Source organism: Antechinus flavipes, chromosome 3 (assembly GCF_016432865.1).
Source record: "Antechinus flavipes isolate AdamAnt ecotype Samford, QLD, Australia chromosome 3, AdamAnt_v2, whole genome shotgun sequence".
Taxonomy (NCBI): domain Eukaryota; kingdom Metazoa; phylum Chordata; class Mammalia; order Dasyuromorphia; family Dasyuridae; genus Antechinus; species Antechinus flavipes.
In genome coordinates, this window is record NC_067400.1 from 603,786,273 (window position 1) to 603,810,060 (window position 23,788).

Sequence of the window (23,788 nt, forward strand, 5' to 3'; positions counted from 1 at the left end):
AGTTTCAATGAACTAATGATGAAGAATACTATCTACCTCCAGAGAAAGAATTAATATTCTTTGAATACAGAGTGAAGCATGCTATTTTTCACTTTTATTCATTTTCTTTTATTTGAGTCTTCTTATAAAAAATGACTAATATGGAAATGTTTTACATGATTGCACATGGATAATCTATATCTGATTGTCATCTCAGGGAGCTGGAAGAAAAGAGGAGATAGAATTTGGAACTCAAAAATTTAAAAAAATATATTAAAAATTATTATACTCTGTAATGGGAGGGAATAATATGTATGTATGTATATGTATATACATAATTTTCAAAAAAAGAATAGAAATAATTCCATTGGCATCTTCTGTAATCCTAAAAACTCAAGGGGTATATAGAGTGTTCAGGGAAGACTTGAACATCTAGTGTGAGGGCTTGCTGCTCATCCACTATTGATATCAACCTGCCATCCAGCTCTCATCTGTGGCTCAAAGAAAGTGTAACATAGGGTGGCCACATCTCAGTAAAACCTTGACAGAGAGATCAAACTGGGTGGAGGATAACTGATAGATCTCAAATCCATTGGTCAGCATGAAAAGTCTTCACCCAATGGAGCAAGCAGATGAGATCATTAAATCAAGTCTTTCAGACTTTAATCCTGTGCTGTAATCATGAATGAAAATAGCCAATAAGAACAATAAGAGTTTGACGGAAAGTGGTTCAGAGTAGATATGGACTAAATTTCTTTGTATTGGCAGAATTTGGATTCCACCGTGGAAAAAATGGTTAACATTTTAAACTTTTGTTCCAAAGGCCATGAAGGTACCCGAAGAAGGTGTTTGCTCAGAAATCCAATGTGTTCCAGGCCATCACTAGTTATCTTGATTTCTCTCTTGCCACTGAACTTTAATGACTTTGGAAGAGAAAATGAGACTGAGGACTTTGTGCAGCTCTGCCCCCCTGAAACCCAATTCACAAGCAAGTCAAGATATCACCCTATGATGCCATTCATCGTTTTCAAAAATGAAGGATGAACAATAACCACAACTTCTCAAGTCAGACCAATATACTATTAGACAGTTCTCATTGTTAAGAAGTTCCCCCCCAGCTGATAAATATCAAGTTTTAATTCATTTCATGCCACATTTGTAACATCCATTATAATTACTATGTATTATTCTTGGTGGTAGGTTACTAATTATGTGATTTTCAGCAAGTCATTTCCCTTCCTCTCACTCCATTTTCTTCATTTGCAAGATGAGGGATTTGGATCAGATCATCTCTAAGGGGTCTTTCAATACTAAATGTATATAATCTGGCCCAATGGTCTAATTTTTCAGGTAAAGAAATTGAAGCCTAGGGAAATTAATTGCTTGAAACTGTGGCTACATGCTGTAGGCACTAAATATATATTTATAGAAGTGATTTTACAATAATAGCTAATGTTTTATAATAATAGCTATGTTCCAGGCACTTTATAATTATTATTTCAGTTAATACTTACTACAATTCTGAGAAATAGGTTCTATTATTATCACCATTTTTGAAATGAGGAAACTGAAGCAAACAGGCAAAATAACTTGCTTAGGGTCACATAGCTTGTAAGAGTCTGGGGTCAGATTCAAAGTCAAATCTTCCTTTCTCTAAGCCACTCAGATGTCTTTGAGTTGAGTTGTATTCAACTGAACAAAACTGATTAACTAATCTAGGTTTGTAGAAATGATGAGACTAGAAACCAGCTCTCCTGAATCTATCATGTTATTTCCACTATTTTGTGAGATTTTTTTTTAATTGATTAATCTAGAAGTAGGTAAAGTTCATTGTTTCAGTTCTACACCACTGGCTAGAGGAGAAATAGAGCTTACCTTTTCAGTGACTGTTAATTGTTCTTCTCACAGGATTCTTGGACTTATCTATATTCCTTGCCCCACTATTTGTAAATCACAATTTCTTCTTCTCTGAAAACTTCCAAAGTCCTCTTGATTGATTTGAAATCCTCCTTCAAAAAATAAATCAATATAGGAATTTGTCCCCATGCTAATTCTCCTCTCTCCCTACAACTCTATATTCTCTCCATTTTTATCATTTCCCAAAAAGAATCAGTAATATTTTATAAAGGATTGGACTACTTTAGAGTGAATCAGAGTACTTTCCTGCTACAGGATGAGGTGGGTAGAATCCAAGGAATGGAAAGGTCATGAATTCTTTCTAAAAAGAGGGATTTGAATTTTATGGAATATACGGGTCCCTTTTGGCTTCAATGGTTTAAGAATTATAATATGATGGTAATCCAGGATTGGAGTTAGGCTATGATGCATTTAGACAAACTCAATGAAACTGGAATGATCCAATAAAGAGTTTTTCCTAGGTAAATGACTTAAAGTTCAGTGTCAACCTTAAGGAATCATATAGGAAGGAGTTACTCAAATAATATATAAGGGCCACTTTATCTCTTCTTGTCAGCTTCTCAGATTCAATGGAAACTTTAACTCTGAGTATTCTACTTTTACCCAGAGGTCACCAACTGGACCTTCTCAAGATTCTAGGAAGATGACAGGAAGCTATACTCATCGTATATTTGCATGCCCTCCTTTCAAACCATATCCTCTGTGTATTTTTCTTATTCCTTACTCAGAGAACCATCTTTTATGATAAACATTCTTAACTTATTTTGTCATGGACCCTTTAACAGTCTTGGTAGATTATGAATGCCTTTGCAGACTAATGTGTTTAAGAACGTAAAATAATTATGTAAACTTATAAAGAAAATCAATTATAGATTAGGTAGATAGATGATAGACACAAGCATCTCTGTATATATATATATATATATATATATATATATATATATATATATATATATATATACATAAAAAGACATTTTCCATTGTTTTTAAGTCATGTCTAACTCTTTATGATCCTACTTGAGATTTTCTTAGCAGAGATGCTTATAAGTGGTTTGTCATTTCCTTCTCCAGCACATTTTACAGATGAGAAAACTGAGGTTAATTGAAGTTAAATGACTTTTCCAGGGTCACATGGCCAGCACAGTGTTTTAGGGCAGATTTATCAGATCTTGCACCACTTACAACTCTCAGGAACTTTGTAACAAATACTTGTTGAGTTGATGACTGAAATAGGATGCACTACATCACCTCCTTGTTCTAAGTGAACTAAGAAGTCCTATGAGAAAACTTGAAAATATCTTTATACCAATCTGTCTAACCAAAATATTCATCTGAATCAAGAAAGTTACAAGATTCTGGGTTCTACAATGGAAATCCATTTCTGGCACAATGTTAGAACAAGATGGGAAGCACATTTAGGGTTAGGGTTAGAGTCAAGAGTCAGGAGGCAGGAGACATTTAGGGTTAAGATTGGGGATTAGACCCAATCCATCATGTTCTTTAGACCTCCTAGTTTCCTTACCATGGTTTGTTGAAAATAGTTAAGTCTGTTATAAGTAATAAGTAATTCTTCCTCAGAGAGGACCCATAGCCAAGGAAAGCAAAATCCAAAATGAAATTGCACTTGATCCTTTTAAAGATATCTATAATGGATAAGAGGCAACTAGGTGGTGCCATAATGCATAGTGTTGAACATGAAATCAGGAAGGCTCCTGAGTTCAAATTTAGCTTCAAACACTTACTGATTATATGACCTTAGATGAGTCACTTAACCCTGTTTCTCAGTTTCCTCAATTGTAAAATGAGCTGGAGAAGGAAATAGGAAACCTCTCTCCAATAGCTTTGCCAAGAAAATCTCAAATGGGGTCATTAGTTTAGACCAAAAAATGACCAAATTACAACAACACAGGCACCAAACAACTTGGAGAACATTGAATGAATATATTCAGAGAAACAAATGTAGAAAACTTAACAAAAAACAGCATTTTTCAAGGGAGAAAGTCATGTTGTGTAAGAAAGACAAATTCCAAAGCTTGAGTTATGGAGGAAAAAAAGGCAGTGGCTTTAAAAGAAATACCTTGAGGGCAATTTTTACAATGGGTTCACCTGTCACTTCTGCCACTTACTTTTGTTGGCTCTACTCAAGTCTTAGCTTAAAATGAATGCTTTGTTTGTCATTTTTTCTTATAGAGGACCATGAAACCAATGAGGTGATATCGTAACATGAAGTCATATTTCCATATAACCCTTTTCTCGTTATGGATCTTGTATACATCTAATTACTTACATGTTCCTTGTTAGAATAGGAGCTCCCTGAGATCAGGGACTGTTTTGCTTTACTTTGTATCTTCAGTAATTAGTATAGTGTTTGCCATAATAAACACTTAATAAGTGCTTTCTGGTTGAAGGATGGATTGATTATTGATATTGATTGATTGATTGGCAAAAGAGAGAACATCTAAAATTTTAATGTTGATATCTGGCCAAACATTGAAAAACATTAAACAGAATCTAAAAATGGATTGATTATGAAAAAGAAAGTTCAGAATGCAATAATCTAATAACACTAGAAAGCAGAAAGGATATGTGCACATAAGGAAGAATATCATAATAAAGACTAAGAAGGTATAGCAAGTTGACGTGTGTGTGTGTGTGTGTGTGTGTGTGTCTATGTGTCTGTGTCTGTGTGAGGGATTCATAGATTGTATCAGCTGAAAAAAAAAACATAGAATATCAAATCTTGGAGTGCTTCATAGCATAGTGCTTCAAGCTAAATAAAATGACAGTATTTTTATTTTGTTTTATTAAAATGACCTTAGAACAGAAGGAAGGGTCCTTAGAACAGAGAATGACATAGAGGGAAAGGTCCTAAAAACAGAGAAGGTCATGGGGGGAGGGACCTAAGAACAGAGAATGTCACAGAGGGAAGGATCTTTAGAACACAGAATGTCATGGGGCAGAGGGTCCTCAGAATTGAAAAAAATGATAATTAAAAATCAATGATTTGGAGAGATTCAGAGTTCATCCCCTTTTTCTAAAGTGTTGTTTTAAGACTTAGCCTCTTGAGGATAAGACTGATAATAACAAACAGGGTTTAACATTCTCCTCAATCTTAGGTATTACCACTATACCCAAATTTATACGAAATTTAATCTGATTTGGAACACAGGCCCCTTGTATTCTGTTCAGAACACAGTTTCTTTGTTTAATTGGGCTGAGGGTGATTTGGAATTAAATGACATTGTCAACATTACATCTTCTAGCCTCTTATAAGAATAGGTCTATCTCTCGGTGCAATATGTGTTCTCTCTCTTACTTGTTAACTAATCAACATATACTGCTACCCTCAGGAACACCCAATCTTTCAAGGACATATAAGCATCCAGTGGATTTCTTGACCATCTTTGGTATTTGAGAGCTACTGACCCATTTTATTAGTAATATACTAGCATGATTAATAAAACGACTAATTAGCCAGCAATTATGTCTCTCAGACTTTCTGTATGTCAGAGAACGGAGAATGTCAGAGTTGAGAAGGGCTTTAGAATAGATAATGTCAGCACTAGGGAAAACCTTTAAATAGAATATCAGAATTGAGAAGGATTTTAAATAGAGGATATCTCAAAAGTTCCAGTGAAGGTTTAAGATATTTAAGCGAGTAAAACTTAAAATAGAACTTTGAATTTTGAAATATCCTATATCTATTGGACCTGGAAAACGCCTTAGAAAATAAAATATCATAGTACAAGAAAATGTAAAATTCAGAGTTAGAAAAGACCATAGAACATAGAATGTCAAAGTCTGTGTATGTGTATAAAACACATACAAATGTATTTGTATATAGCTACACATATCCATAGATATCACTTCAAGAAAGTTAAATTGTCAATTCTAAATATTATTGAAGAGACCTTAAAAAGATTGATAGATATTGAGAACTAGAAAAGATCTCAAAGGTCATAAAGTCAGATCCATTCATTTTAAAGATGAAGAAAATGAGTCACAGAGACATTAAGTGGTTTGCCTAAAGTGAGTCCCAACAAAAAATCAAATCTAGTTGTATGAAGAGAGGAGAAAGAGGAGAAAAGAAAGTGGGAAAATAGAACAAGAGAGGAAAGAATGCAGAAAGAGAAAAGAAATAGGATGAGAATAAACATGGAACAGAAGACTACTAAAAGAAAGAGGGAAGAAAAAGACAGAAGGAAAAAAGAGAAGAAAAGATAAAAAGAGAAATTAAGAATAAAAGAAGACATGGGGGAAAAGAGGAAGAGGAGAAATACAGACAGACAAAAAGACAGAAGAGATAGGAGGGAACATTTGAGTAGTATGAGGAGAAAACTATATACTATACACCATATAAAAGATATGTAACTGGTAGATTCCGCTCATTGAAGTTTAATTACCAATAACTTATTTTTGTAAGGCAGCTAGTTGGAATAAGATATTCAAAATATCAGTAATGACCATAAAAACCAGTTTGTTGTATTTGTGATGGAAATCAGCCTTGTAGTCTGCCTCATGCATATTTCTAAGACTTCTGGATATCATTCTTCCCCTGCATGTTAATTTGGCATATCATATATAGAAGATGAATCTCCAAGTACTACTTTCAGCTTTTCTAATAGTTGAATATTAACTCACAAGAGCTTGACTTTCAAACTCTCTTTCACTCTACCCCAACTACCTTCACCCTTCTCGCAATCTCTCTCTCTCTCTCTCTCTCTCTCTCTCTCTCTCTCTCTCTCTCTCTCTGACAAAGGTTGGGGGATAAGAAAGGTTATTTGGCTTGATTTCTTGATTTGATAAATTATTTATGTTCCCAATTTCCTGCAGGTGAAGGAGAAGGAAATGAGCTGATGTTAGGTCCCAGCCCGAAATAGAGGTTTCAAGTCTGAAGAATGATGAGGTCATGATATGACCACGTCTGGCTGTCAAGCAAATCTCCCTCCCCACCATCCATCTCTGTCATCAAGTCCATAGAAAGGAGAATGGGAGAGAGGATGAAAGAGAGAACAGAAAACAGAGAGAGAGAGAATGACAGGGAGACACAGGGAATACAACAAAGGCATAGAAACAAAGTTAGAATTGGAGGGCCTGCTTTTTTCTGGTCCCGATAAAGCTCCTTGGGATAGCAGTACATGAAAACACACACTTTTCTTTGTCTCTCTGGCTATCTCTGTTCACCTTTATAGAGAATATTGGAATACTTTGCTTCTTTCTAGTGAGGAGAAATATCTGCATTGTCCCCATCACTCTGCTCTGTATTTGTAGCTCCCTCCAGCATCTAACAAAGAGAAAGCACATACTAAGGAAAGCTAAGGGAATGGAAGTTGCAGTGATGGCTCCCAGACTGTTCTACTCCACTGAGGTGAAGCTTGGGTCCCTAAAGGACCCTAGGACCTTTCAGGAGAACACACAGCTGAGACATCCTGCTGCCACTGACCCACAGAGGGAGTGGAGGGATAGCAGAAGGATTACTCCTGGAGTCACAACCTCTGGGCTCTTCTGGTCATTGTGTCTGTGACTTGGCCAAGTCTCATATTCTCAGCTATAAAATAAGAGGTTGGTCTAGGTGATTGCCATCAGATCTACTTCCAATTCTAAGTACAATAGAATCCATGACCCAGATCGGTCAAACTTCTTTGCAATTTTGGTGCTGTTTATGAGGCTTTTTTTTCAGCAGCAAATTTCAAATAGGGTCACAAAGAGTTGGGCATGACTGAAAAAATTTAACAACAACAATAGATATCAATAAAAGACAGGGAAAGTTGCATGAAGGAGGCAGAATTTATTCTCAACTAAGAGGGTGGACTTCTCCCTACTCTGCAGTCTATTCATTAACCCTTCCTCTGCTGACATCTGTTCTGAGAATATGAAATATCCTGACAGGTTTAATTAGTTGAGGAAACTTAAAGAGAAAAAGACAGAGAAAAGCCTCAGCAAAATCAACCATAAATGACCTCTGGATTACCACTCCTTGGGAGTATCTTCTCCTCTGATTATTGTCACCTAATGACAGTGATTTCAAAGGGCTACACAGGAGAATGTAATTATGGAGCCAGTTTGCAACCATAACTGGCTCAAATCTTCACAAGTCTTAGTTTAGTCCGAATAGAGGTGATTCACATTCTTCAAGAGTAATTCTTAAAGTATTTCCTAGAAACATTCAACTCTCAGACTCATAAGGTGCTGGAGTTAACTAAAATTCTTTCTATATCATCCTTGACAAGAAGCCAGTCTATTTTTTGAGAAATTCAACACATGGGGAATTCACTGCCTCCTAAGGTAGCTTATTTCTACTTTGGGACATGTCTAATAGTTAAGATGATAAATAAAAACGAACTGAACTGAACATCTTGGGGCTATTCAATAATGTGTGTTAGAAGTGGCCTGTAAGGGCCTCCAGGCTAAGAGCACTAGCCAGATCAAAAGCCTAAATAGGTTTAGCACCTGGGACAGTGACTGCAAGTGTAGCAGAAATCCCATCTTAAATTTGCTTCAAGAATAAGTAATTAATGACTTAAGCTTTAGTTCAGATGCCGGTTGCTAGCTAGGGATTTTACCATCTGCCTATTTCTGAAATAAATGCTCTACTTTTCCAAGACTGCAGCAGCAGCAGTTAAGAGGTAGCTAGGTGATAGAGTAGATAGCACAAGGCTTTAGGGTTCAAATATGCCTTGACTAGCTATGTGATGCTGGGATAAAATGAGATGTTTTTAAAGCACTTTGTAAATCCCCAAAGTATTCCATAAATGCTACCATTCTCTCCTTCTTCCTTTACTCCTTCCTTCCCTCTGTCATCTCTTTCTTTTGAAAAAGATGCAATAAGAACATGAGTGATAACAACATTTACTCTAAACTGGGAGGTGCGATATTCCCCTGGGGATGGAAAGGTCAAGATTAAAGTGGTTGTTAGAAAGCATTTACCCCCAATCTGGAGGCACACATTCCCTCTGAGATATATATAGATAGATATATATGTATATATATATATGGTACAGAACTCAAAGAACAAAGATATTGAAGGACATATATAAGGAATCCCTTGAGTATATGCATAATTCTAGAGTTCTGGTGCTAGGAGTCCCTTTCTCCTGTTAGGAAATCTCACAAATTCACTTTAAGGTTGAAATGTCACTGACACAAAAGTAGTCTCCTTGCTCAACCGGTATAACTCTATATAGCACATGATGTCTCAAATGATGTGGTCAGACCACTTCTGAGCTGTCAAAGAGCTTCTGAGCTATGTCAAAGCTCACCTGCTACTGCTCATTATCTTCAACAATGCTGATTTCTGAGGAGGTCATTTATATCTCTTCAAATTCACAAGATCAATGGCTGGACTGTTCCACTTCCATATATTCATCTAAGAACAAGAAACAAGGACCATGTATTCAGGGACACGTGGTGGCTGAATGGGGAGATAAAGCAGCCATAGTTTCTTTACTTCTCATCTGTAAGCTCACAGCAGTCCTCCATCAGGGGAAGAGTTCTTTTCATCTTTTTTTTTTTTTTTTTTATCCTGGACATTTCTTCCTCATTCATCTCCCTGCCTTCAGTATCTTCCTTCTCCATTCCATTTTCTGAAAAGCCAAAAGAATCAATGTTCCCAAGATAGCTATGGCCATATCATTCATTTACTTAACAGTATTTATTGCTTTCTTATTGCCTCTAGAATAAAATGTCAGAAGCCCCAACTGGCATTCATATTCCTTCACAATATGACAAACCTTAAGGCATTATATAAATCAGGGCTTCTTGAACTTTTTCACTCACAACTTCTTTTCACCTAAGAAATTTTTAGACAACCCTGAGTATAAAGATATATAAAATGGGCATACAAATTAAATATTTACTTGATCATATCATAAAGAAATTTACTTGAAAACAATTCTGAGCCTACATCTAATTATATATATATATATATAAAATTCTATGTATATATATAGAATATATATATATATATATTTTTAATGAAAGCCAAAGTACATACTAATGAAATAAAATGTGCTTGTTTATTTTTACATAAAGATTTAAATATTGGTGGAATATTTCATATCTTGTATTATTGCCAAAATTTTCATAACCCCCACATTCAGTTATACAACTCCCTGTGGGGTCATGCAATCCATCGTTTAAGAAGCTTTGATATGAATGATAGCTATCATTAGCAGTGATGATGATAGTTTCCATTCCCAATTTAATCCTCTTTCTATCATTCTTTATTTCAAATAGTTCTACCAGCTCTTCTATTTGCATCCAGTGTACCTGCAGTTCCTCAGGCCTGAAATATACTTCCTCCTCACTTCCATTTCTCATAATCCTTTGATTTCTTCAGAGTCAGCTTAATGCCATCTCCTCTGTGAATTTTCTTTTGTCTCTCCCATTTGTTAGTATCCTTTTCCTATCTTATTATCTTGTATTTACTTATCTGTGGAAAGATTCAATTTCCCTTTCTGTCCCCATCCAATACTATGTAACTCCTTGATCATAGCAAAATGTCTATCCCCTAGTCAATGCTTAACAAATGCTTGTTGGTTGACTGATTTGAGGGCAGGAAGTGTTTTGTCTTGGTATCCTCAGTGCTTAAAATGATGGCTTGCACATAACTGATATTTTTAAAATGTTGAATTTAAAAAATAAAACAAAAAAGCCTAATTTTTTTCTGTCCACAGAAGTCTTTTTATTATTATTATTATTACAAATCACAATAGAATACAGGTATGCCAGAATTTTAACTGAAGGCATAACAGATTACAAACATTACTAGGACCTAATAAGCAACCTGGTAGTAATGAGCAACAACATTCTGTCTGGGATAAACAAGAACATTTTCAAAGACACATGTTTATCAACATTTAAATTGTTTTCTCATTAAAAAGTCTTTAATGGCTATTAAAACCTGCATTAGCCAATATATGTTCGTCATCGTAATTGAAGGGTTGGATGTTTCTCCCCCATTTGGAGGGATTTTTAAGTCTCTCTTTGGATATTATTTTTCATCCCTCCAGGAATTTGCCACTGGTTTTCTCATTATCTGTCACATAAAAACAGTGTTCCTGAGAAGTTGCCTGAAGGTAAATGCCATTCAGGTGGGCTAGCCGAGCGGGAGGCTCTCAGCAGTGCTGAGAAGCCCAATTCAGAAAGCAAATAATAGAACAGCCCTACAATCAAGACCTTGTATGCTCTGTTCCCCCCATGCCCAATCACAGACACTTTGTTGTTGTTATTGTTCATTTGTGTCTGACTCCGTGACATTTTGGAATTTTCTTGGCAAAGATACTGGAGTGGACTGACATTTACTTCTCCAGCTCATTTTATAAAAGAGAAAATTGAAGCAAATGGAGTTAAGTGACTTGCTCAGGGTCACACAGTTAGTAAGTGCCTGAGGACATATTTAAACTCATAACGTTGATGAGTCTTCTCAACTTTAAGCCAGTATTCTATAATAATAGCTAGCTCTTTAAAGTTTATAAAGCATTTCATGTGTATTATTTCATTTGATCCTCACGACAACCCTGGGAGATTTGTTTTTTAATTGTGTTTTATTCTTCATACTCCATTTTGAGTTTTCTTGGCAGAGATATTGGAGTGGTTTGCCATTTCCTTTTCCAGCTCATTTTACAGATGAGGAAACTGAGGCAAATGGGATTAAGTGATTTCCCCAGGGTCATAAAGGTAGTAAGTGTCTGCTGCCAGATTTGACTCAGGAAGATGAGTCTAGTCCTAACCCTAACTCTAATTCACTGTACCTTTGCTGCTCTTGTTTTAATATGTACTTCTTTTTAAATTGATTGATTGTGTTACCTCTGTACCATTCAATAAATTCTAGGAAGGCAAAAATAACATTTTATCTAAACATATGATCTCCTTCATGTCTAGATACAGTCCTGAATGTTTAGAAAACTTTTAATTGGGGGTTGCTGTTATTTATTACTATTACTATTCAAGACTTAAGGACACTAATTTAGAAGACAAATATTCCTCTGTTTGAACTGTTCTTGGTGTGAAAAAATATTTCAGGAAATCCCCCCTGTAAATCCTCTCTTTCCCTAGGATTTATCCAAGTCTTTAGTTCTTTGATTCCATCCTTCTGAAGATCATTTACCTCCTTTTCCAATCACAGAATTTTAAAGTTGTAAGGAACCTTATCTAGCCCACATATGAGAGAAATCTCTGCTAAAATAAGTGATCATTCAAAATATACTTTAAGATGTCGGAGGTAGAAGAATTCACTACTTCCTAAGAAAGACTATTACATTTTGGAACTTCCCTAGTAATTCAAAATCTCTCTTATCTTCATGCTTCTTTGAAATTTCTCAGCAAATCAATCATATCAGGCTCTCCTCTTTTGTTCAGAGGATTCCTTTTCTTCCTGTAATTTCACTTTTCATCCTAAACTGCTTCCTGAATGATGAACACTCTATAACTTGGGCCATAGAGCTGACCAGCTTTTCAGCCATACAGGTGACATCAGCATGAAAATTTTCAACCCACCCAGCCATTCCAGAGAATTGAAGTTCAAGTTATATAATTTGGACAAGAGGAAGCATCTTTCACAAAATTTCTGATTGAGTTGGAAAGGATCTTAGGGGCCACCCAATCCAAATCAGAAGAGTCTCCTCTCAAAATTTCTTTTTTTTTTTTAATTAAAGCTTTTTTTTTATTTTTCAAAACATATGCATGGATAATTCTTCAACATTAACCCTTGCAAAACCTTGTGTTCCAATTTCTCCCCTCTTCCCCCACCCCCTCCCCTAGATGGCAAGCAGTCCAATATATGTTAAACATAGTAGAAATATATGTTAAATGCAATATATGCATACACATTTTTACAATTATCTTGCTGGACAAGAAATATCAAATCAAACCAAAAAAAAAAAAAAAAGTCTTCTCAAATTTTCAAGGAAGAGGAAATCCACCACCACCACCTGGAATGGTACCTTTTACCTTTAGTCATCTCTCAACACTAAGACTATCTTTTTCTTATTGAAACCTAAATTTGCCCCTCTGTTCCTTAATAATAAATAGTTAACATTTATATGGTGTTTACTATGTGCCAGGCAATGTGGCTCAGGGTTTTGTAAATATTATCTTATTTGATCTTTACAAATCCCTAGGAGGTAGGTCCAATTATTATTTCCATTTTATGGAGGAGGCAAACACAGGTGAAGTAATCTGCCTGTTGTCACACAGCTAGTAAGTTTCTGAGACCAGACTTGAACCTGCCACTCAAAGGCCTGTCAGTCTCCTGACTGGCCCTCTATTGCTTATACGGTGGTCCCTGCCACCTCTAAATTGGTGATCCTATGACACATTACCTCTTTTTAATGCAATACAAATCACAGTATGCCTTTTCCAGAGCAGCAAGGGCCAACCAGAAGATAAAGAGACCTTCTCATTGCAAATAGGATTTTCTACCCAGTTCCAGCTAAAGCTCAATGTCCATTTCCCCTGGTACCTAGGAAGATTTACATTTAAAATGAATTGGGTCTTGAATTTGGAGCTCTTTAAGGAACATTGAAAGAATCTGTGAAATTGCTTTAGGGTCAGGCTGGTATATATGACTCAGAGGTCAGGTAGGGAATAATTATTCAAAATCTCAAGCAATTACCTACTTTCTAACTCAATGTAAGGGAAAAAAAAGAGACTAGGGTGGTTCTGGAAAACTGTCAGTGCAAGAAACAGTGAAGACACAGCTGAATTATATCTCTGTCTTGGGGAGCCAGTTAAAAAGGAAACCAGAAAGCACCAAGCTATACAGCTAGTTATCCCCTCTTCTCATCAGGTCCCATCCATCAGGAAGCTGCCTCTTTGGACAAACCCATTCAAAGCTGGGAAGGTGCTGTATAAATGAGGGACGGCCCCCAGGGGCCCGAGGTTTAAAGGCTTAATGCAAAGCAAACTTCTCTGCTAGTTGTCCTGATGGCTCACAGTTGCCGGGGGAGAAAGAATTAAAAGTCTTTTGTCTGAGACTTGACATATGACAAGTCCCTCCTATAGATTTCCAATAATCTCCTGGTCTTATTTGTACTTGCTGCAAGGAGGAGGCTCTGCTCTGAAAATCACATTTGAACATGACCTTGTGAAACAAGCGGACCTGAAAAACTCAGCATAATGTTTTGACATCTGAGTTCTCGGCCTCCCAGTCCAACGAGGTCTGGTGGCAGCTTCCTCCCTTTAGGCCTTCTTTGAAGGCAATTTGGGGACTTCAGAAGGACCAAGGTTCCAGACTGGGACTGCCAGGACCGAACAGATCTCAGCCTTTCAGGAACATTCTCGAGCAGGAGGGGATTTCAATGGATATGTTTCTCCCTGACTTCCTCACCACTCCCTTTAAGGATACAAAGAACATTCCTAGTGACCCATTCCTGAATTAACTAGATTAAGATCATAAACTTGGAAAACTGAAAGGTCATCTAGTCCAATCCATTCAGTTTACAGAGGAGGAAACAGAATCAGAGTGGTTAAGTGACTTACCCGCATGAGTAACAAGACTTCTGATGGAGTCTAGCTTGATGCTGCCTCTTTATAAGTTGTTTGCAAGTTGTTCAGTTATTTTCATTCATATCTAATTCTCTGTGACCCCGTTTGGAGTTTTCTTGGCAAAGATACTGTAAGGGTTTGCCATTTCTCTCTCTAGCTCATTTTACACATGGGGAAACTGAGGCCTAGAGGATGAAGTGACTCTTCCAAGGTCACATATGCAACTCACCACTTGTCTTGAAAATCCTATTATCAATGACCAATATATTGTTATCTGGCAGCCAGCTTTATTTGGAAAACTACAGCACTCTTAAAGCTGTTGTCACATCTCCCCTAGAAACTGTATCCTATCACAGGGACTGTTTTTCTTTTTTCTTATTTGTGTTCCTGTTACTTAGCACAGTATCTGGCATTTAATAAATGTTTATTGACAGATAGAAGGCATTTATAAATGTTTTTTGACTGACTTAAGTGATTTTTTTAAGTATACACAAAGAGTATAAGTCAGAATTGCCACTTGAATACAGGCCTTATACAGGCCTTTCTGGCTCCCAACACTGCCTGTCATTTTAAAGAAAATCTAATACCAATTATTTGGTTTAGTAAATAATTACTCCCAGAACCCAAATAGTTCTGATGTTTCAAAGTTGATGGTGATGATGGCAAGGATGGAGATGAAAATTATTTTCTTATACTAGTGCCTTAATTTGAGAGCCATCTCTCTGTATAAAGATGTTGCTATCTTTTCTCCCCTTAAATTATGATCTTCTCAAGACCAGATTGTCTTTTGCCTTTCTTTATAGCCACAGAACATTGCACAAAGTTCATGGCACACACTAGGACCTAAAGAAATATTTATTGATTAACTGATTATACTGTTCCAGGGAAGTGAGATTTCTTTAATGAGGCAGTACTGCATAGTGGTTAGAGAGCTGGCCTTCACTCAGAAGAAACCAGGTTCTCTTCTGATGTATAAATGATTTTGTTCAACCTCTATGATCATGGATGGTCCGATTTAGCATATCCTTACCACTTGATATCTCTATAATCCAGAGAAATCACAACTTCTCTGGCCAAGGTTTCCTCATCCATGAAATAAAGCAATCTCTTCTGTCTCTAAATTTATGATTCAAAAGTCCCATGAGCCTATAGTGCCAGTGCTAGGTTGGGGGATGATAACAATCTGTATTGTTGGAGAATGTGTTCTCACTAAAAACCCCCAATAATTATGAAGTCACAGATTCCAGGGTTACCAAGAAGTGGTAGAGATGTGCAAAGTAATTTTCTTTTGTGTCAAATGGATGTTATTACCTCCATTTTATAGATGAGAAAATTGAGGCTCACAGAGCTTTTACCTTGCTTATTATTAAATATTTGCCCTAGGCACAATTTTATCCCAACTATATACACAGTATTCCATCTTTCAGTGGTACACTCTCACCAGATGGCAGTTTACTGAACGTGTCACCCATCACCAGATCATTTGGGACAACCAAGTGACATCTGCCATGTTTTCTACCAAATGAAAGACGTCCATTCCCAAGAGAGCATCTTGTATGGGAGAGATGAAAATGGTCTTGGGAAATCTGCCAAGCTTGATTCAAATCTTCCTTACATTCTCTTTTGGTTCTCAGAAGCCTGTCATGATATAATCTTTTCAAGCAATTAGAGCAATCCAAAATGAGAAATACTTTGCCTCCAGAAGTAGCAGACTCACTATCCTAGAAGGTCTTTAAGTAGAGACTGGATGACCCCCTGTTAGATAAACAGTGGGAGGGATGCTTGGACAGAGAAGAACTGAACTAGGTAGTCTGGGGGCCCTTTCTGATTCTCAGATATCATCTGATCCTCAAGGAAATTGATATGCAAATTAGCAAAGGTCTTCAATAAAATGAAAATACTGGGAATAGATAAGACTTTTCAATAGATCTTGGAATGTCAAAGGTGACAGACTCAAGAACAAAGAATGTCAGAGCTGGGAGGGCCTTTTGAACAGGGAATATAAGGGCTGAGAAGAGCCTTAGAGCCCAGGAGGTCAGAGCTGAGAGGGCCCTTAGAACACAGATTATAATTCGGGGGGGGGGGGGGGGAGCAAGATGGTGGAATGAAGTCAGGAAGTTGCTCAAACTCTTCCAGTTTCCCTCAAAAATTTCACATGAAACCAAGCCTCTGAACAGAGTCTGACTACATAAAACCATTTTCCAGTTCAAGATAGACTGAAAAAACTTCAAGAAAGGTCAGTCTCACTGGGGGTGAAAAGGGTGTTCAGCTCAAATCAGATAGACTATTCAGGGAAATACAGTGACAGAGTCTTAATCACAGCAAATCAACAACTAAGATGCTCAGTACTAGCTAAATGGAGAAGCAGATCAGTAGGGCAGCTTCCAGTCCCAGCTCAGAAGGCAGACTCTGGAAAATCAAGATATTTCCTAAAAAGGGCAGGAAAAGCTATTGCCTCCAAACACAAGGAACCTTGGTGCTCAAAGCCAAGAGCCGCACAGGAAGCTTGGCACAGCAATCCCATTCTTACTAAAAAGTAAAAAAATAACAAATAACAAAAATAACAAAAGAAAAGGGGGAAAATGAGCAAGAAAAGGAAAAGAACCTTGGCCATAGAAAGCTACTATGGTGACAGGATACACACAAACTCAGAGGAAGGACAGAATGTCCACAGAAGACATCTCAAAGAATGAGATAAATTGGTCTTAAGCCCAAAGAGGCTTCCTGGAAATTCTCACAAAAGACTTCAAAAGACAAATAAGAGAATTAGAAAATAAAATGAGAAAAGAAATGAGAAGTATGCATGAGTGAGTAAACAGTTTGGAAAAGGAAGAAAAAAAATGTTTGAATAGTCAATAGTATAGCAGAGTAAACTAAATAGTAGAATAAACCACATGGGAAAAGAGATACAAAAGCTACCTGAAGAAAATCACACATAAAATACTATAACAGCAGAAATGGAAGCTAATGACTTTGTGAGACAGCAAGAATCACTCAAACAAACTAAAAATAATGAAAAAGTGGAAGAAAATGTGAAATAACTCATTGAGAAAACGGCCAACCTAGAAAATAAATCCAGAAGAGAAAATTTAAAAATTATTGGCTTACCTGAAGGCTATAACCAAAAAATCACCCTGGATAACATTCTGCAAGAGATCATTAAGAAAAACTGCCCCAATATGCTAGAAACAGAGGGGGAAATACTCATTGGAAGAATCCATTGATCACCTCTAGAAAGAAATCCCACAAGGAAAACCCCAAGGAACATTGTTGTAAAACTCCAAGTCTATAATCTCAAATAAAAAATACTGTAAGCTGACAGACAAAAACAATTCCAATATTAAGGAGCAACCATCAGGATTAACCAGGATGTGACAGCTTCTATAATAAAGGATCAGAGTACCTGGAATATCATATTCTGGAAGGCAAAGGACATGAAGTTACAACCAAGAATTAACTATCGAGCAAGATTCAGAATCATCTTTCAGGGGAAAAGATGGCACTTCAATGAAGTAAGAGGCTTTCAATCATTTCTATTGAAAAAACAAACAGAACTAAACAGACATTTTAATCCACAAACACAGGACTCAATAGAACCATGAAAGATAAACAGGGGAAAATATTTATTTAAGAGTTAAACTGTTTATATCCTCAGATAGGAAAACAATATCTGTAATTCTTAAGAACTGTATCTGACATTGAGGCAGGCAAAGGGGGAGGGGCATCAAATGAATGGAGGCTATGGTTGTGAATGGATTCTAGTGTGATGATATCAAAGAAAAAGACATTAAGGAGTGGGAAAAAAATCTGAGAAAAAAAGGGAAGGCATAATGGGATAATTAGTTAATAAGAAGCTCAAAAGACCTATTCCAGTGCAGGAAAAAAAAGGAGTATGAGCAAAAGTCTGAAGCTTGATCTCATCAATTTTGATTCTAACAGGTTATAACTTAATTATTCAGGTGGGTGTGGAAATTTATTTAATCTTGTAAAGAAATAGGAGGAGAAAGAGGAAGAAAAAAGGGAGGGATAGTATAGAAAGAAGGGCAGAAACACCAGGAAAAAAAAAAGGTAAGATAAGGTGGGAAGGGCTGATAGAAGATAAAATAGTGGGTTGATTAGGTTTTTTAATAATGCTAATAATAAAAGGGGGAAGGGAGGATAGGAGATAAGATAGTGGGTGAGGTAGATTTTAAAAAGGCAGGACTGAGGACTAGGTGGAAAGAGAGAACAAAAGTATATATAGTGGAGAAAATAGTATGGAGTGAAATATGGAACTGGTAACCATAACTGTTAATATGAATGGGATGAACTCTACCATATGTCACAAACAAACATCAGAGTGGATTAAAAAATAGAATCTTACAATATGTTATTTACAATACATTTGACACAGAGATATAGATACAGAGTAAAGGTAAAAAGCTGGAACTGAATTTATTATGTTTAAGCTAAATTTTAAAAGCAAGGATAACAATTCTTAGATAAAGCAAAAGTAAAAATAAATCTTATTAAAAAGAGATAAGGAAGCAAAGTACATATTGATAAAGGGTACCTTAAATAATGAAGTAGTAACAATACTAAATGTGTATGCACAAAATGGTAGAACAGGCAAAGTCTTAGAGATTTGAAGCCATTTATAGGAAGAAATAGGCAGCAAAACTATTCTAGTGTGGGACTCCAGTGTTCCCCTTTCCAAATCAGACAAATCTAACCACAAAATAAGCAAGAAAGAAACTATGGAGGTTAATAGGATCCTAGAAAACCTAGATATTATAGACTTCTGGGACCACTGACTAGGGACAGAAAGGAATACACTTTTTTCCTGACAGTATATGACACCTACACAAAAATTGACCATTTATTAGGACATAAAATCCTCACAATCGAATGCAAAAAGGCAAAAAATAGTAAATGCTTTCTTTTCAGACCACAATGCAATAAAAATTATGTTTAATAGAGGGCCAGGGAAACATAGACTACAAACCAATTGGAAATTAAATAATCTAATTCTAAAGAATGGGTAGGTCAAGCAACAAACCCAGGAATAATCCATAATTTCATCCAAGAAAATAACAATAATGAGACAACATACCAAAACTTATGGGTCACTGTCAAAGCACTCCTTACAGGACATTTTTTATCTCTAAATAGTTACATAAAAAAATAGAGAAAGAGGAGATCATGCAACTAAAAAAAGCTAGAAGAACAATTAAAAATCCTTAGTTAAATAGAAAAAGAATAAATTAGAAATTTTGAAACTCAAAGGAGAGATTAATAAAATAGAGACTAAAAAAACTATTGAACTAATAAACAAAACTAAAAGTTTGTTTTATGAAAAAACTAACAAAATAAATAAATCTTTGGTTAATTTGATCAGAAAAAGGAAAGAAAAAAAAAAGGAAATCACCAGCATCAAAAATGAAAGGGATGAACTCATCAACATCAAAAAACAATTAAAGTAATAATTAGGAACTATTTTGCATAACTATGGCAGCAAATCTGACACTCTAATTGAAATGGATGAATATTTACAAATATGTAAATTGTCCAGTTTAACAGAAAAGAAAAGAAAATAATTAAATATTCCCATTTTAGAAAAAGAAATTGAACAAGTCATAATGAACTCCCTAAGAAAAAATCTGCAGTCAGATAGATTCACAAGTGAATTCTATTGAACTTTTATTATTATTATTATTATAGCTTTTTATTGACAAAATATATGCATGGATAATTTTTCAACATTGACCCTTGCAAACATTTCTGTTCCAACTTTCCCCTCCTTCCCTCCATCCCCTCCCCTAGAAGGCAGGCAGTCCCATACATATTAAACATGTTAAAGTATATGTTAAGTACAATATATGTATACATATTTATACAGTTATCTGAAAAATCAGATTTAGAAAGAAGGTAAAAATAGCCTGGGAAGAAAAACAAAAATGCAAGCAAAGAACAACAGAAAGACTGCAAATGCTATGTTGTGGTCCACACTCATTTCCCAGTGTTCTTTTGCTGGGTGTAGCTGGTGCTGTTCATGACTGATCAATTGGAACTGATTTGGATCCTCTCATTGCCAAAGATAGCCACTTACATCAGAAATGGATCCTCATATAGTATTGTTGTTGAAGTATATAATGATCTCCTGATTCTGTTCGTTTCACTTAGCATCAGTTCATGTAAGTTTCTCCAACCTTCTCTGAAATCATCCTGCTGGTCATTTCTTACAGAACAATAATATTTCATAACATTCATATATCACAATTTACTCAGTCATTCTCCAATTGACCGGCCTCCATTCAATTTCCAGCCAAAAAGGGCTGCCACAAACATTTTTGTACATACAGGTCTCTTTCCCTTTTTTAATATATCTTTGGGATGTAAGTCCAGTGTCTACCAAACTTTTAAAGAACAATTAATTCCAATACTATGTAAATAAACTATTTGCAAAAATAGATAAAGAAGGAGTACTGCCAAATTCCTTGTATGGCACAAACATGGAACTGATACCTAAACCAGAAAAGACCAAAACAGAGAAAGAAAATTACAGACCAATCTCCCTAATGAATATTATTGCAAAAATGTTAAATAAAATATTAGCAAAGAGATTACAGTAACTTATTGGCAGGATAATATACTGTGACTAAGTTGGATTTATACCAGGACTGCAGCTCCGATTCAATAAGGGAAATTATTACCATAACCTATCATATCAATAGTAAAGCAAAAAAAAAAAAAAAAAGAAAATCTCAATAGATGCAAAAAAGCTTTTGACAAAATACAGCACCCATTTCTATTTAAAACACCAGAGAGCATAGGGATAAAGGGAGCTTTCCATAAAATAATGATTGATATCTATCTAAAACCTACAGAAAGCATTGATTGTAATGAAAAGAAGGTATGTGCATTCCCAGTAAGATCAGGGGTGAAAAAAGGAAGTCCATTATCACCACTATTAATCAACATTGTACTAGAAGTGTTGGCTTTAGTAATAACAAAAGAAAAAAGAAATTAAAGGAATTAGAATAGGCAATGAGAAAATAAAACCATCACTCTTTGAAGATGATATGATGATATACTTTTATCCAAAAATCTACTGGAAACAATTCATAGCTTTAGCAAAGTGCAGGATATAAAATAAACCCACATAAATCATCAGCCTTTATACATATTACTGACAAAGCCCATCAGCAAGAAATAGAAAGAGAAATTCCATTTAAAATTACTGTAGACAAAATAAAATATTTGGGGGTCTACATGCCAAGACAAACCAAGAACTATATGAACACAATTACAAAACACTTCTCACACAAACAAAATCAGATCTAAACAATTGGAAAAAATATCAATTGTTCATGGCTAGGCCTAGTTAATATAATAAAAATGACAATTCTGTCTAAATCGGTCTACCTGTTCAGTGCCATACCAATCAAAGTGCCAAAACATTATTTTATAGAACTAGAAAAAATAATAACAAAATTTATCTGGAAGAACAAAAAGTCAAGAATATCAAAGGAATTAATGAAAAAAAAAAAAAAAAAAACACAAAAATGGTGACTTAACAGCACCAGACCTAAAGCAGTACTACAAAGGTACAGTAATCAGAGCCATTTAGTACTGGCTAAGAAATAGAGTAGAATAGATTACACAATAATCTATGTTATATGCCATATCTAGAATTTTTATTCTTTTTATTATTATTATAGCTTTTTACTGACAAAACATATCTGTGTATCATTGTTAAAAAAAATTTTTAAAGAGAAGAAGTAAGAGAAGAAAGAGGAAAAGAAGAAGACACATTACATAACAATCAATTCTTATTGTAATCTAGTATTTGATAAATCCCCAAACTCCAGCTTCTAGTATAAAAACTCAATATTTGACAAAAATTGCTGAGAAAATTGGAAAATAATATGCCAGAAAATTAGCATAGACCTACATCTTCTATCCCATACCAAAATAGGATAAAAATGGATACACTATTTGGGCAATAAAAGGTGATACCATAAACAAATTAGGAGAACAAGGGATAATTTGCCTATCAGATCTTTGGAGAAGGGTCTTCTATAGAAGAATTAGAGAACATTATGAAAGGCAAAATGGACAACTTTGATTACATTAAATTAAAAAAAATTTTGCACTTAAAAAACCAACAGAAACAAGATTAAAAGGGAAGTGCAAAGCTGGGAAGAAATTTTTACAGAAAGTATTTTTCATAAAGATCGGTCTCATTTCTAAAATTATAAGAACTATGTCAGATTTATAAGAATGTAAGTCATTCCCCAATTGATAAATGATCAAAGACTATAAACAGTAAGTTTTCAGATAATGAAATTAAAGCCATTTACAATTATATGAAAAAATGCTCTAACTCACTATTAATTAGAGAAATGCAAATTAAAACGACTCTGAGGTACCATCTCACTAAGATGCTAAGGTGACAGGAAAATATAACGATAAAGTTTTCAGGGAATGGGGAAAACTGATACATTAATGTATTTTTGATGGAGTTGTAAAATGATTCAACCATTCTGGAGAGCAATCTGGAGATCCCCAAAGGACTATAAAACTGTGCATGCCCTTTGACCCAGCAGTGCCATTGCTGGGTCTGTATCCCAAGGAAATCATAAAGGAAGGAAAAGGACCCAAATGTGCAAAGATATTTGTAGCAGCTCTTTTTATGATAGCAAAGAATTGGAAAATGAGAAGATGCCCATCAATTGGAGAATGGCTGAACAAACTAGGATATATGAAAGTAATGGAATATTATTGGTCTATAAAAATGATGAACAAGATGATTATAGAAAGGGCTGGAAAGAGTTACATGAATTGATGCTGAGTGAAACAAACAGAACCGGGAATACATTGTACATAATAATAGCAAAAATGTGCAATGATCAATTATGAAAGTCTTGGTTCTTTTTAGCAGTTCAGTGATCTGAAGCAATCCCAATATACTTTGGACAGAAAATGTCATCTGCATCCAGAAAAAGATTTAAGGAGAGTGAATATAATTCAACACATGCTATGTTCACTTCTTTTTTCTATTTTTTTTTAATCTCTCCCATGTTTTTTCCCTTTTGACCTGCTTTTTCTCTCCAACATGATTCACAAAGCAATGTGTATTAAAAAAATAAATAAACTTAGTACAGTTGAAAAAAAAAAAAAAACCACAGAATGTCAGAGCTGAGATAAGACCTTGGAATTTAGAATGTTAATACTAGGAGGGCCCTTAGGACCCAGGATGTCAGAGCTGGGAGGGTCCTTAGAACCCAGGATGTCAGAGCTGGGAGGGTCCTTAGAACCCAGGATGTCAGAGTTGGGAGGGACTTTAGAATATAAAATGTCAGAGCTTGTAGGGACCTTAGAATAGGGAATGTTAGAACTGGGGAGGCTCTTAAAACAAGAAATA